At 36.9% G+C, this 13,564-nt stretch overlaps 1 protein-coding gene across 6 annotated transcripts in view; it reads left to right on the top strand.

The window, feature by feature from the left end:
* The window catches only part of Mast2 (microtubule associated serine/threonine kinase 2), a 161,096-nt gene that overhangs the window by 57,052 nt on the left and 90,480 nt on the right, over window positions 1–13,564 (top strand). The gene's annotated exons all lie outside the window — the stretch shown is intronic.

Below are 13,564 nucleotides of genomic sequence, written 5' to 3'. Positions count from 1 at the left end.
AAAAGCAGTGGTTTAGATTGTTTGGTTGTTCAAAGAAATAAAACTTTCAAAGCAAGTTTTAGGTTTATGTCCCTAAACATACAGAAGGTAATTGTGTACTAGCCAAGCAAGTACACATGTAATTTTGTGAAATAAGTTAGACTGTCTAAAAGTTTTCTAGAAAGATCATCCGAGATACAGGCTGCTTTCATCCTACCAGCTTTCTTAACCAGATTTCTTAGAGGAAGCAACATAGTAAATATTTCCCCAAGAGAAGGGACCTTGTCTAATTAATTTGCTATTCTATGGCCAATGATGAGAACTGGCTAAGTACAAAGCTACATTATGAATAAACACAACAGTGAGGTAAAGAATATTTGTTCTTACCATTGTTACTAAGTTTTAAAAAAGTGGCTGGAGGATGGTGGCACATGCCTTTAATCCCAGCACTTGGTAGGCAGAGGCAGGTGGATCTCTAAGTTTGAGGCCAGCTCCTCTACAGAGCAAGTCCAGGACAGCCAGGGCTATACCAAGAAACCCTGTCTCAGGGTGGTAGTAGTGATGGTTGTTCTAGACAATATAATATATGAAAAATAAAGCAATGCAAAAATACTGAATAAAAAGGAAAAAAAAAACCACACAGAGAGATACCATTGAGGTAACTGTTTCCTAGAAATCTCAAAGGAGCTAATTAAAAGTTATTAAAGTAACTTTTAGGTGTTGGCCAAATATATAATATAGTTGGCAGAGTACTTTCCAGGCATTTGTGCAGCCTTCGGTTGGATCCCCAGTACATATAAACTGGGCATGATTTCTTATGCCTGTAATCAGGAGGTGATGTCAGATGTCTAAGTATCTTAGCTATGTAGTGAGTTTGAGGTCAGTCTGGGATACGTGAGATCCTTTCTCAGAAAGAAGATGGGGAGTTTAGGGTAGGTAGGCATTGTGGCACAAGTCTGTAATGCCTGCACTGAGGAGGTGGAAGCAGGAAGATCAAGAGTTTATGGTGAGCCTCAGCTTTGTTATATTTGGGGCAGGCATCAACTATATGATACGGGTCTCAAAACAAAACAGCTGAGGGAAATTACCAGGCATAAGATAAAAAAAAAAAAAATTCTAATATACTAGCAGTAGCCAATTAGAAAAATATGAAAAAATGTTACCACTGTTAACAACAGAATTCCCAAATCTAAAAAAATAACCAAAGAGACATGTCTATTAAAAGAAAACTATGAAATGTTTTGAGAGACATAGAAGGAAAGAAATATTATATAGAATGAATAGTAAAGAGAACAGTGTTGAAAAGGTGCTAATTTGTAGAGTTAATGAGAATAGCCTGCTATTGTGGTTTCACATACACATTTGATCTTGCACTAAGTATTTCTGTGGGTTTGAAATCAGCCAGGGCTATGTAAGTGAGACTGTCTCAAAACAAACAAGCCAAACAACTAAATAACTAAATGATCTCCAACTTCTGGGAGAAAATTGCAGAACTTTAAAGAAGACTTTATGAAAGCCAAACATAGCAGGGCACCCCTTTAATCGCAGCACTTTGGAGGTGGAGGCGGGCATATTTCTATGAGTTCGAGGCTAGCCCTAACTACATAGTTCCAGGACAGCTAGAGCTTCATGGTAATATACTGTATCAACCAAACCAAACCAAAACTAGACAATAACAACATAAAGTCTTTATTACATAGGTACTCTAGCTTCAGGTTCTAAGTTGAGAGTATTTATCGTGCAGAGGAAACAGTTGGCCTTAGGTAAAAACTTAACTTGTGTCACCTCTCTTTCTGCTTGTGCTGCTCAGGAATCAGAGTGTTTAAAGTGTCTTTGTTCAGAAGCACTTACTGCTAAAGACATACTGGAAACCATTATTGCTGCTAAAACTTACTTGAGATTTTTATTTTAGACATTGTGACCATTAATAAGTCATGATTATCATATAAAGGATGATTCAGTTTTTATCCTTAAAAACAAACCCAAGAAGCATAGAAATGTCAAACATTCTATTTTTTTTTTTAATTATTTTTTCTTTTACTGAAAATAGGTTCTCAGCAGGGCAGTGGTGGCGTACATCTTTAAACTCAGCACTCAGACAGAGGCAGGCAGATCTCTGTGAGTTTGAGGACAGTCAGGGGTACACAGTGAAAGATTTTAAGAGCCAAAGAGGATGGAAAACACAACACGGCCGTTTGTTAGCATCTCAGCGTAAAGGAGATGTATTTGCCCCAGAGGGACAAAGGACTGCCTCTGGATAGAGAGGAGATAGACAACCATGGCACATCGGTGGCATATAGAGGTACAGGGAAACCTTTTGTTAGGATGAGGTGTTTAATTTTAATTGGGCATGTTAACTAGGGTTAAACACCCAAAAGGGTGCTTTTGATTGCTGGACTTCAAAACTTGATAGCTAGACCTTGGTGGTCAGCCTTAGAGGAGGAAATGACCAAATAAGAGAATAGACCTTGGTGGCTAGATTTAGGGATGTAATTTAATGTTTTTTAACAAGGGGAGAAGGATTAAAAAGGCAAAACCTGTCAGCACCATGTTTGTCATGTTTGGGCCTGTTAGAGCACTTCAGTGTAAAACATCTGATACCCCTGATCTAGCAGGTTAGTAAAGCTTCCCTCTAGGGATGTGTGTGATGGGGGAGGGGTAGTAGTTCCAGGAAGGATTTAAAAGGATCTACCTGGAGTATGGATGACACCAGTTTCTATCCTGTGAGCCTAGAAGAATAAATAAGCAAGAAGAAAGCTCACTAATACAGGAGTTTGTCTCAGAGATACGGTGAGTGCTTCTGTTTGTCAACCTTTCTTGAGACCTGAAGCCTCTGAAACCATTAACAAAGTAAATCTTACCTTAAGTTTTTTTATTCCCCTTTTTTCTTTCTTTTTCTTGTTGTTTAGGCATTTGTTTACAGTGACAAACATACACAAAGCCTTTACACTGAGAATTCCTTAGAAAGTCTGTGGGATGTTCAGGGTGGAAACCACCTTAGGGAGAAATAGTGTACTTTATAGACCTGAATTGGATTGTGATTCAGTAGGGGAATGAAGCCCTGGTTTTAATCTCTGGCACTTTGGGGTAAAAACCAAATTACAAATCAGCCTACTCCTAACTGATGACTATGCACATAAGGACAAACACCAGCCTTGTGACTCTTGATTGTATATTTACTTGTGGGATAGTGGATATTGCCTTTGAACAGTTGGCCTTTGTCCTTTCTTTGGAAATATTTTATGTGTTTAGTTATTTGAATACTAAGTAATACATATATAGGCAGTGATTCTTTGTTGATCTGCCCGGCCTTATTTTATGTGTTGTATGATACCATCAGAATTTTGCTTTATGGATAAGTGAATGGAAGTAAGTGATTTTAGGATTTAGTTTGTATAGTCTTCTCTGTAACTTCAGAATATACTTCATGGACTTTTGCTTTATTCAGTGTAACCAGAAACCATTTTCCTTGTTTTGTTTTTTGGGAAGTACCATCTTTAATGGGAAATACGCAAATGCATATATTTGAAGGGCCTAAAATGGTAATGAAATTTTAGGGACTCTTCAAGCAATATATAGTAGAGTTTTGGAGATAGCAAAATTTTTTTTAGAGATTAACATTTCATTTTCAATAGTTATATCTTTTCTAAAATTTTTTTTAACTTTTTTTTTTCAGTTTTTTAATTTGTGTGTGTATTTCAGTGTATGCTAGAGGCATGGGCTCCTGCTAGAGCTTGAGTAAAGGCTTTTCAGGCTCCTGGTAAGGCCGGAAAAATTGAACTCTGGTCTTGAAAGTGTAGCACCATCCCTTAACTACTCAGCAGCCCCTCAACCACATTAGTCAGATTGGAAATCTTAAACTCTCATCAATACTAGGAATCTAAAATGTCTAACCTTAAAGTTTTAAAGTGCATGCTTCTCATTCTGTCTTTGCAATAACTTGTATATAGTTGTTGTTTTGAGACAGGATCTTTTTATGTATTGCTGGCTGTCCTGGGACAGGTATGAAGACCAGCTGGCCTCACAGAGATCCTCCTGCCTCTGCCTCCCAAGTGCCGAGATTAAAGGCATGAGCCACCATTCTGGACTGTTGTTGTTTTTAATTTCAGAAATGTAGATAGGAAAAATAATGTAGATAGAAAGGCTTAATTACTACTAAAATTTTATGGAGCATATCAGCAGAACTTAACATTTCCTTTGGTGCTGGTCCCGGGCTCTTAATAGCATGTAGAACTAGCCTTTTAGGATCATCAGGCTGTCTTTGCTGTTTCCAAAACTCATCTGAGAGTGGCACATCTACCATGTATTTATTAAGGCACTTCCATATGCAGTGCTTGATTTGACTTTTATAAGCACTGCATCTGAGCTTTGGAGATGGGTGAAATTCCAGGTTAAATTTTATTAAGCCGTGACATGAACTTAGTTATATCCATCTGTCTGTCTGCCTGCCTGTTTCTGTGTATATTTGTATATGTAAATGAAATCTCACTGTATAGCCCTGGATGTCCTGGAACTCACTTTGTAGACCAGGCTAGCCTCAAACTCCCAGAGATCAGCCTGCCTCTGTCTCCTGAGTGCTGAGATTAAAGGCCTAGCCTATACATTTGTGTTCTTAACCATATTTTAAAATATTATTATATGCTGTAACTTCTCTGTATTTTTGTATTAGTTACTGTGATAAGATACTATGACGGAGTCAACTTATAGAAGGGTTCATTTTGGGCTATTTTTAGAGTCCATGATGGCTGGACAGAAGTAGCAGGCAACTGAGATCTCACATCTTCAACCACAAGTAAGAGTCAGAGAGCACTAAATTGAAATGGCAGGAGTCTTAAATCCTTAAAGCTTGTCCTCCAGCAAGGCCACACTTCAGATTCTCCCCAAACAGCCACCAAGTGGAGATACAGTATTCAATTTATGAGGGATATCTCGTGCCAAGGAGTGTGTATTGAGACCTGTTTTCAGGATGATAGCATGGAGATTTAATGGAGAAAGCAAATGGTCAAGAAAAGTAAAATTTGGGCTGGAGAGATGATTCAGAGGTTAAGAGCACTGGCTGTTTTTCCAAAGGTCTTGAGCTTAATTCCCAGCACCCCTATGGTAGCTCATAACTCTCTATAATTGTAGTTCTCTGGGACCTTATAACCTCTTTTGGTTGCAAGCATACATGTGGACAACACACTGATCTACATAAGTAAGTAATTCTTAAAAAAAGAAGACAAAAGAAAAATAAAATTCATTAGACTTTCAGAGGTTCCATAGCTGCAAATACATTAGTTTCTACCTTGGCTCCCCCCCCCCCCCCATAGAATTGTGTTAAGCTGTGAATAAGTGACGCTCTAACACCACAGTGTTCAGAGCAGGAGTGTGGTAAATTACTGTATAAGAAAGACAGACTCTGAGTCATTCAGCAGATTTACTTGCTTCTAAAGTTGTGGAGTGCTTATATATGAGGTAATCATCCTTTTTGGGGGTTGGGAGCTTGTTTGAGACTGTGTAGCCTTGGTTATCCTGGACTTGCTTTATAGACCAGGCTAGCCTCGAACTTACAGAGATCCACCTGTCTCTGCCTCCCAGAGTGCTGGGATTACAGGTGTGTGCCACCACTCCTGGCTAGGCAATCATTTTTTAAAGGCCAGTTAATAGATGGTATTGATAGATTTCCTTGATGATTTCTCCTGAAAATATTATTTCTGATGCCTACAAGAATAACTACTAGCTACAAAACTCTATTATAGATATGTGCTGGCCAGTTTTATGTCAGTTTGACACAAGCTAGAGTCATTTTAGAAGAAGAAAGCTTAATTGGGAAAATAACCCCACCAGATTGGCCTGTGAGCAAGCCTGCAGTAGATTGTTTAATTGAGTATTGGTTTTTAGATGGCCCAGGTCAATGTAGGTGGTGTAGGTGGGGCCACCTCTGGATTGGTAGTCCTGGTTGCTGTAACAAAGCAGGGTGAAGAAGCTATGAGGAATAAGCCAGTAAGCAGCACTCATCCATGGCCTTTGCAAGGTTCCTGCCTCTATGATCCTTCCTTGAGTTCCTGTCCTGACTTCCCTCAGTGATGGACCTTTGCCTGAAAGTGTAAACTTTTTCCTTCCCAAATTGCATCTGGTCAGTGTTTTATGACAGTGGTAGAAACCGTAACTAAGATGTGATAATAGTGTTCCTTTGCCAGTGAAGTTTCTTGATGATCTCTTTTATTTACTTACTTACTTACTTACTTACTTACTTACTTACTTACTTACTTACTTACTTACTTACTTACCTACCTATCTATCTATCTATCTATCTATCTATCTATCTATCTATCTATCTATCTATCTATTATTTTTATTAATTACACTTTATTCATTTTGTATCCCCCCATAAGCCCCTCCCTCCTCCCCTCCCGATTCTTGATGATCTTAACTGCAGTTGAGAATATTCATAAACATAGCTCCAAATTAGCAAGTGGGATCCTATTATGAATCTTATAATAATGATAATGGTGATAATAGCAAGTACCATGTGCTTATTTATTCATTCATTTGTTGTGTTACTTGTCTTCCATCACTGTAACATGCTTGAGAGAGGTCAATTTATACAAGACAGCAATTTGACTCACTGGTTTTCAAGTTTCTGTTGGTGGTTGGGTGGTTCCATTGCTTTTGAGACTGTGGTGAGGCAGCCTATCATGTATGTTGTAGGTGGAGGAGAGGAGCAAGTTGCTCTTCTCATGGTGGCCAAGAAGCAGAGCAGAGGAGAGACCTAGGTCTAGTATTTTCTGTCAAGGAACCTAACTTCTTTCTACTTTCATGAAGTATTCAAGATGGAGGAGTGAATAATGGTGTCGAATGCTACTTATGCGTCAAACATAAAAAAGAATTGTGGGCTAAAAACTACATGGTGGCTTGTTACCTTTAGATTGTAACTTGGCAAGCATAGTTTAAATGGTGTGTGAGGTGTGAGTGTGTTTACAATATGTTGAAGACTGGGTAGGAAGTGAGGAGTTGGAGACTGGATATTGATAACTTATTTCCATTAAGACTCAATATCTGACTAAATATTCTTTAGCTATCCATGAGTTCATTGAAAGTTTAAAGCAAGTTTTTTTTTTTTTAATGTCACAAGCTAACAAGGTTTATAGTCCATATTCGCTAGGAAACAGGTCATCTATCCTGTATTATTTTTGTGGTTTTGAATAGCTAATTATCTATTTTCTGTTCATAGCTCATCTTACCATGGTGCACACCGAGACCCGTGACTTTATCTCTGGACCTAGAGTGAAAGTTAACTTTTGTTCATAAATCTGTACCAAACTTGTTCTTCCTAGTGCAGTTTATGTGCCAGTGACATGAGAAGGTTCTCAGGCTCTTTATGCAGCCTTTGTTGTTCTACAAAGTCCCTGGGACCATGCTTCACCAGGGCAACCCATTCATCAGCTGTGCAAAACAGTGGGCTGCCTCCAGGAAGCTCATTTGCTTGCCACAGGCCCTTTCTGCATGCATGACTCCTGGCAATTTTGTGGGAACAGTTACACTTTAACATACATTTTACACAAATTTATTTAGAAAATAGAAGAGATCTCCTTGCTGCTTTTTGGGAAATCAGCATAATTATAATACAAAAATGTGACAGACATTATAAAAAGGAAGCTAGATACTATTATCCATTATAAAAATGAAGATACAAGCAGATACATGTTGCAAACCTATAATCTTGGTACTTAGGAGATTGGTGCAGCAGGAGGCCAGTCTGGCCTGTACAGAAGAATTCTTATCTTAAATAATACACATTTCTAAGCAAATTAATGAAATAATAGATAAAAGCTTTATTAATTGGATAAAAGTTATTTATGAAAAACTTCTAGCTGTCTTAATATTTAGTGGCAATAAATAAATCTCAGATGAGAAACAAGGCAAGAAAGATCTCTGCACTTTTACTCATTTTATAGCAATTATGGAAAGTGGAAAGATGCAAAATTCTCAGTCTTTGTAGAAGACAAATTTGCTTATACAGTAACATTCTAAAGAATTTACTAAGTAGTTATGATAATGAATTCATCCCATCTAATAGCATTTTTTGTTGTTTGTTTTTTTGAGACAGGGTCTCACTGTGTAGGCCTGGCTGTCCTGGACTCACTTTGTAGACCAGGCTGGCCTCCAACTCACAGAGGTTCGCCTGCCTCTGCCTCCCCAACTGCTGGGATTACAGGTGTGCGCCACCATGCCCTGGGCCTGGCTGCATTTTTGTTGTTTTAACTCCTCTTTTGTTGTTTCAACTTTTTGTTGTTTTAACTTCTCTTTTCTTTTCCCAACTTTGTTTTGTTTAGCCCCTGAACCTTCTATGTAGTCCACACCAGATCCAAATCTGCATTCCTCCTGCCTCAATTTCCTGAGGGTTGGGATTACAAGTGTGTACCTCTCATTCTGCCTGGCTGTAATTACCAGTGGATTGAATTGAGAAACATGGAGGAGATTAGTACAGCACACCTTTAGTGGAAGCGGGGATAGCAAGAGAAAAGTATATTAAAATTCTGGTGTAAAGACTGGATTAATCATAGTAGATTCACAATACAATGGCAAAACATATGGCAAAGGACTTTTACCTGCCACATAAAAAAAGGTGACAATTTTTAAGATACTCTATACATATGTACTGATGGCTAATTAGTACATGAAAAGAGATGCTTTGTACAACCAGTCATTAGGAAAATGTAAGTTAAAGCCATCGTCAGATACCAGTATATTATCTATAGGGTAGCTAAACTGTACAAGACTACATAATATATTGGCATGAATATAAAATAGTCAACATTTAACATTCTTACATTATAAATGTAAGTACAGCAGATTTTAGCTAGGTTATGTATGGAGCAGTCAAAGCTCATGCATTAAAAAGAATATTATATGGTACAGTCATTTTAAAAATACTTCTAGTCTCATATAAAAAAACCTCGCATATATAACCAACTAATTCCATATTCTTAACATATTTTCCTAAGACAAAACATAATTTACGAAAAGGCTTGTTAAACAGTCCCAAACTGGAAAGAACTCAAATGTGTATAAGCAAGAGAAAACAGTATAATTTGTTACTATTTTATGCAGCAACATAGATGAATTTTAAATACACTGTGCTAAGTGTAAAAATAAAACCCTACATACAAGCTTCCTATACTGAGAAGCTGAGGTATGAGGATGATGAGTTCAAGGCATTGGGTTACATAGTAAGGCCTTAGAGGGAGAAGAGGTATTTCCTAGTTCCATTCATATAAAATGTTCAAGCAGGCAGAAAAAGTATAGATAGTAAAAATAGTCTTTTCTTTGAGCAGAAGAATGTTGGGGGCTTTAGTTACCAAGAACTTTCTGGTTTGATAGACTTGTTCTGCATTTGAGTAGAAATTTCAGTTATCTGAGTGTGTGCACTTATCAAAGTTACTGATTGACATACTTAGTTTTTGTTCAATTCAATATTTGCATATTGGTAAGACACAGAATTTAACTTTGTTAATAAAATAACTTGCTGATGGATATAGAATTCTACAATCTACTGCAAGCTGCATTGAAAACATGATTAGATGGTTAAATATGTAATAATAAAATAAATATAGAAAAACATTAGCTGTGCCATCTGGGTTATACACATAAGTATTATATATACACACACCTTAAACTTTTCTATATTTTCATTCTAGGTGGTTTGTTTTGTTTGAATTTTTAAAAAATACATCTTGGAAGGCAAATGCTATTGGTGGTATAATGGAATATAGCTTTTGTTAAGTATAACTTATAAAAAGATACTATAATTGTAGCATATATATATGCTAACCTGAAATTGACAAGATTTATATAATATTTATGTAGCAAGTAAGAAGAGGATTTTATTAAAGCAGTGAATGTTGAGCTAGAGTGATGGCAGACTCTCCCACTTTCACAAATAATCAAAAAACAAATAAATGTTATACATATTGAGAAAAAATATAAATAGCAATTTAATGTGTTCTTTGTAAATACATGAATTCTTTCAAAGTCATCTCTAGATTGCACATGATGTCAATCCAAGCGTATATCTACAATGTGATTTGAAAATTCATATGGAAGAGCTAATCCTTACGAGGAGCTCCTGTAGTAAAGAGGTAGGATGGATGTGCCTTACAAGTATAAAAATGTATTGTCAGATTATAGCAGTTGGACCATGTGGTGCCGCAGTGCCTGACAGATCCCTGCATACGTGACGGGTGTGATGCTGCATGTCACTTCAAAAGTGGAACATTTGGGGGTAATTGATTTCCATACAGAAATAAATATGATGTTTTCTATCTTCCATAGAAGAAAATGTTTTTCAGGATATTAACATACTTACAATATATACGTTCATGTCTTAGATGGATTGATTTCTCTCATAAAAAAAAAGATTATAATATGAAGAAGAGTCTGATATATTTGAACAGACAAAATCAAAACCCTCCATGGCAACAATTTGATGAGTGAAAAGATTGAGAAAATGTTTTCAGTGATTATACTTAGCAATAATTATTTAATATTTTAGTAATAATAAAATAACAGTTATTTTGTAATTATGTTATATCTTAGTTTTTTAATTGATAAGTTATAATTGTACATCTTTAAAGAATACTAAATGTGTCTGTGGTGGTGATACACTTTAATCCCAGTATTCGGGAGTTTGAGGCCAGTCCGGTCAACAGAGTGAGCTGCAGCACAGCAGGAGTTAGATAGTCAGACCCTGTCTAGAAACCAAACAGAACAAAGCCCTCTCATTTATACGTTATACACCAATCACTCTAGAAGATTAGGGCATCTGTTGTGTCAATATATATCGTTCCTTTGTAATGAGAAAATTAAAAATCTTAGAGAGGTGGCTTAGTGTTTAAGAACACTTGTTGCTCTTTCAGAGTTTGGTTCCCAGTACCCACATCAGGTGCCTCACAACTGCCTGTAACTCTAGCTCTATAGGATCTGATGAGGCCATCTTTTCTTCTGAGGCATCTGGGTGCGAGTGTGTATGTGTGTGCGCACCAACACCCCATCCCCCTACACATGTAAAATAAATATTAAAAATACCTATAACTATATTGAATTATACAGCACAGTATTGTTAGCTGTATACTCGTTTATACGTATTCCCTAGTACTCTTTGTAGAGCAGAACAAAATATAACTTTTCCTATAACTGTAACTACTTTGTACCTCAACGTTTTGCATGTGTAAAATCACTATGTTTCTGTGTCTGGCTTATTTTAATGATCTGGAGGTCCATTCATCTTGTTGCAAATGATAGGATTTTATCTTTTCATAGCTCAATAGTGTTCCATTGTATGGTGCGTGTCTGTGTTCATGTGTGTGATACTGCATTTTCTTTATCTATTTTCTATCGATAGATATGGTGTGCATCTTGGCTATTGTTTGGGTTTTAGGAATTAAAATCATGTAGTCAGGCTTGTGCTTTTACAAGCTGAAGCCATTCTCGTCAGACAGCAGATACCATTGGACATACTGATTTTGTTTCCCTTGGATACTATATACCCAGAAATGGGATTGTTGGATCATGTGGTAGTTCTTTTAATTAATTTTTTAGAGGGAACATTATCGTGTTTTCCACTGGCTGTTTTAATTTATATTCATATGAACAATATGTAAGAGTTTACCTCTCTCCACATCCTTACTAGCAACTGGGTTATTGTCTTTTTTTTGGTAATAATATTGAAATTAGAAATAATAAATTTCTAAATTTCTTGTGCACTTGTTGGCCATTTATAAGTCTTCTGTTTTAGTTTTATACTGCTGTGGTATTATGTAATGTAATAACATTACTAAAAGCAACTTCAGGAAGAACGGGCTTATTTTAGATAACAATTTCAGGTTAGGGTTAATCATATCTGGGAAGCCAAAGTGGCAGGAATTAATCCACATCTGTAGTCGAGAACAGGGAGAAGTAAAATCATTCATGTTTATTATTTAGCTCACTTCGTTGACTGTTTTACAGTCTAGGACTCATACTCAGGGAATAATGTAGGACCATGGAGAACTGGTTCTTCCCCTATTAATGTAAACAAGAAAATCCCTCACATACATATTGGTATATTTATAGATGAGACATGCATAATAGTCAGACACATAAAAATAACAAATGAGGTATAGTTCTAGTTACTTCTGATGACTCAGGTCTGTAATCTAGCTATTCTGGAGACTGAGGCAGAGTATTGCAAGTCCGAAGCCTGCACAGGACACAGATGGGTTCAAGGCTAGCACTGAAGACTTAATGATACCAGGGGCCCTGCCGCGAAATAAAGAGTAAAATGTGACCTGGAGACACAGTGTGGTGGTATGGCACTGACTAGCACAGACAAGACTCTAGGCTCAGCTCCTGGAGGAGCGGTGATTAGGAAGGGATTCTCTCTCTCCAACAGTTTGATTTTTATTTTTTTTTTTAACTTTTTGGTTTCTTTGAGACACAGTTTCTCTGTATAGCCTTAGCTGTCCTGGAACTCAGTCTGTAGACCAGATTAGCCTCGAAGTCACAGAGATCTGCTTGCCTCTCTTTGCCTCCCTGAGTGCTGGAGTTAAAAGTGTGTGCCACTACTGTCCTGCATTTAAACATTTTTATGTGATATATTTTTGTCATATTTTTTCCCGTTCCCCAGTTTCTTCCTTTCCTTCCTACCCAACCAACTTCATATTCTCATGCTGTCTCTCAAAAACAAAAAACAAACTGGAAAATCAAAACAAACAGAAACCAACAAGACAAACAAGCAGAAAACCCTGACAAAACATAAAGCACACACACACACACAAAAAAAAAAACATAGTCTGTTTTGTGTTTGCCAACTACTCCTGGGCATAGAGTCTGCCCCGTGACACTCCATTGGAGAAAATTGAGTTTTAGAGAGGATTTCTTAAAAGGGGACTGGTATGAACTGGGACTTTAAACACTGAAAGAAGATCACGGGGTTCTTTTTCTTACCGTAAATATATAAAACTTTAACTAGAACTATTCTTAATAGTTAACATAGGACTCTTAATAGTTAATATAGGTGTCTTTTCATGTATTATGGACACACAGTTATTACATATGGTTTCATAGGTGGATGAGGATGTGCACCAACATGGAGGCCAGAGAGTGTTGTTTTTCAGAATGGTCTGCCTTGTTTTTTGAGATAGGTTCTCCCCTTGAGATCTGAGGTTGTCCTATTAGAGAAGCTGTTGACCAGCAAGCTGAGATTATTAAGCATCTAGCTTTTTATGTTGGCTCTAGGGAACTAACTTAAGTTCTCATGCTTTCATTCTGAGTACTTTACTGAACTATCTCCCTAGTCTCTGTAATCATCTTTTGCTTTGTATTTTCTGTATTATAATTGCTTGCCTAGATTTTGCCTTTTTTATTTGTTTTTGTTTTTGTTTTTTTTAGACAGGATTTCTCTTTGTAGCCCTCCCTCCCAAGTGTGTGCCACCACTGCCTGGAAAATGAAATATTTTAAAACATAACTCACCCCTCTTATTTGTTTTATATAATTGCTGCTAATTATATGAATCCTTTGTAGTTTGTTATCAATTAAAGACTGGCACAAAGACTTTGGGAAGGT

The sequence above is a fragment of the Psammomys obesus genome, unplaced genomic scaffold, assembly GCF_907164565.1.
Source record: "Psammomys obesus unplaced genomic scaffold, mPsaObe1.curated_primary_1811, whole genome shotgun sequence".
NCBI classification, from domain to species: domain Eukaryota; kingdom Metazoa; phylum Chordata; class Mammalia; order Rodentia; family Muridae; genus Psammomys; species Psammomys obesus.
Note: the sequence above shows the minus strand (reverse complement) of the source record. Positions and strands in the feature narration are given on the sequence as shown.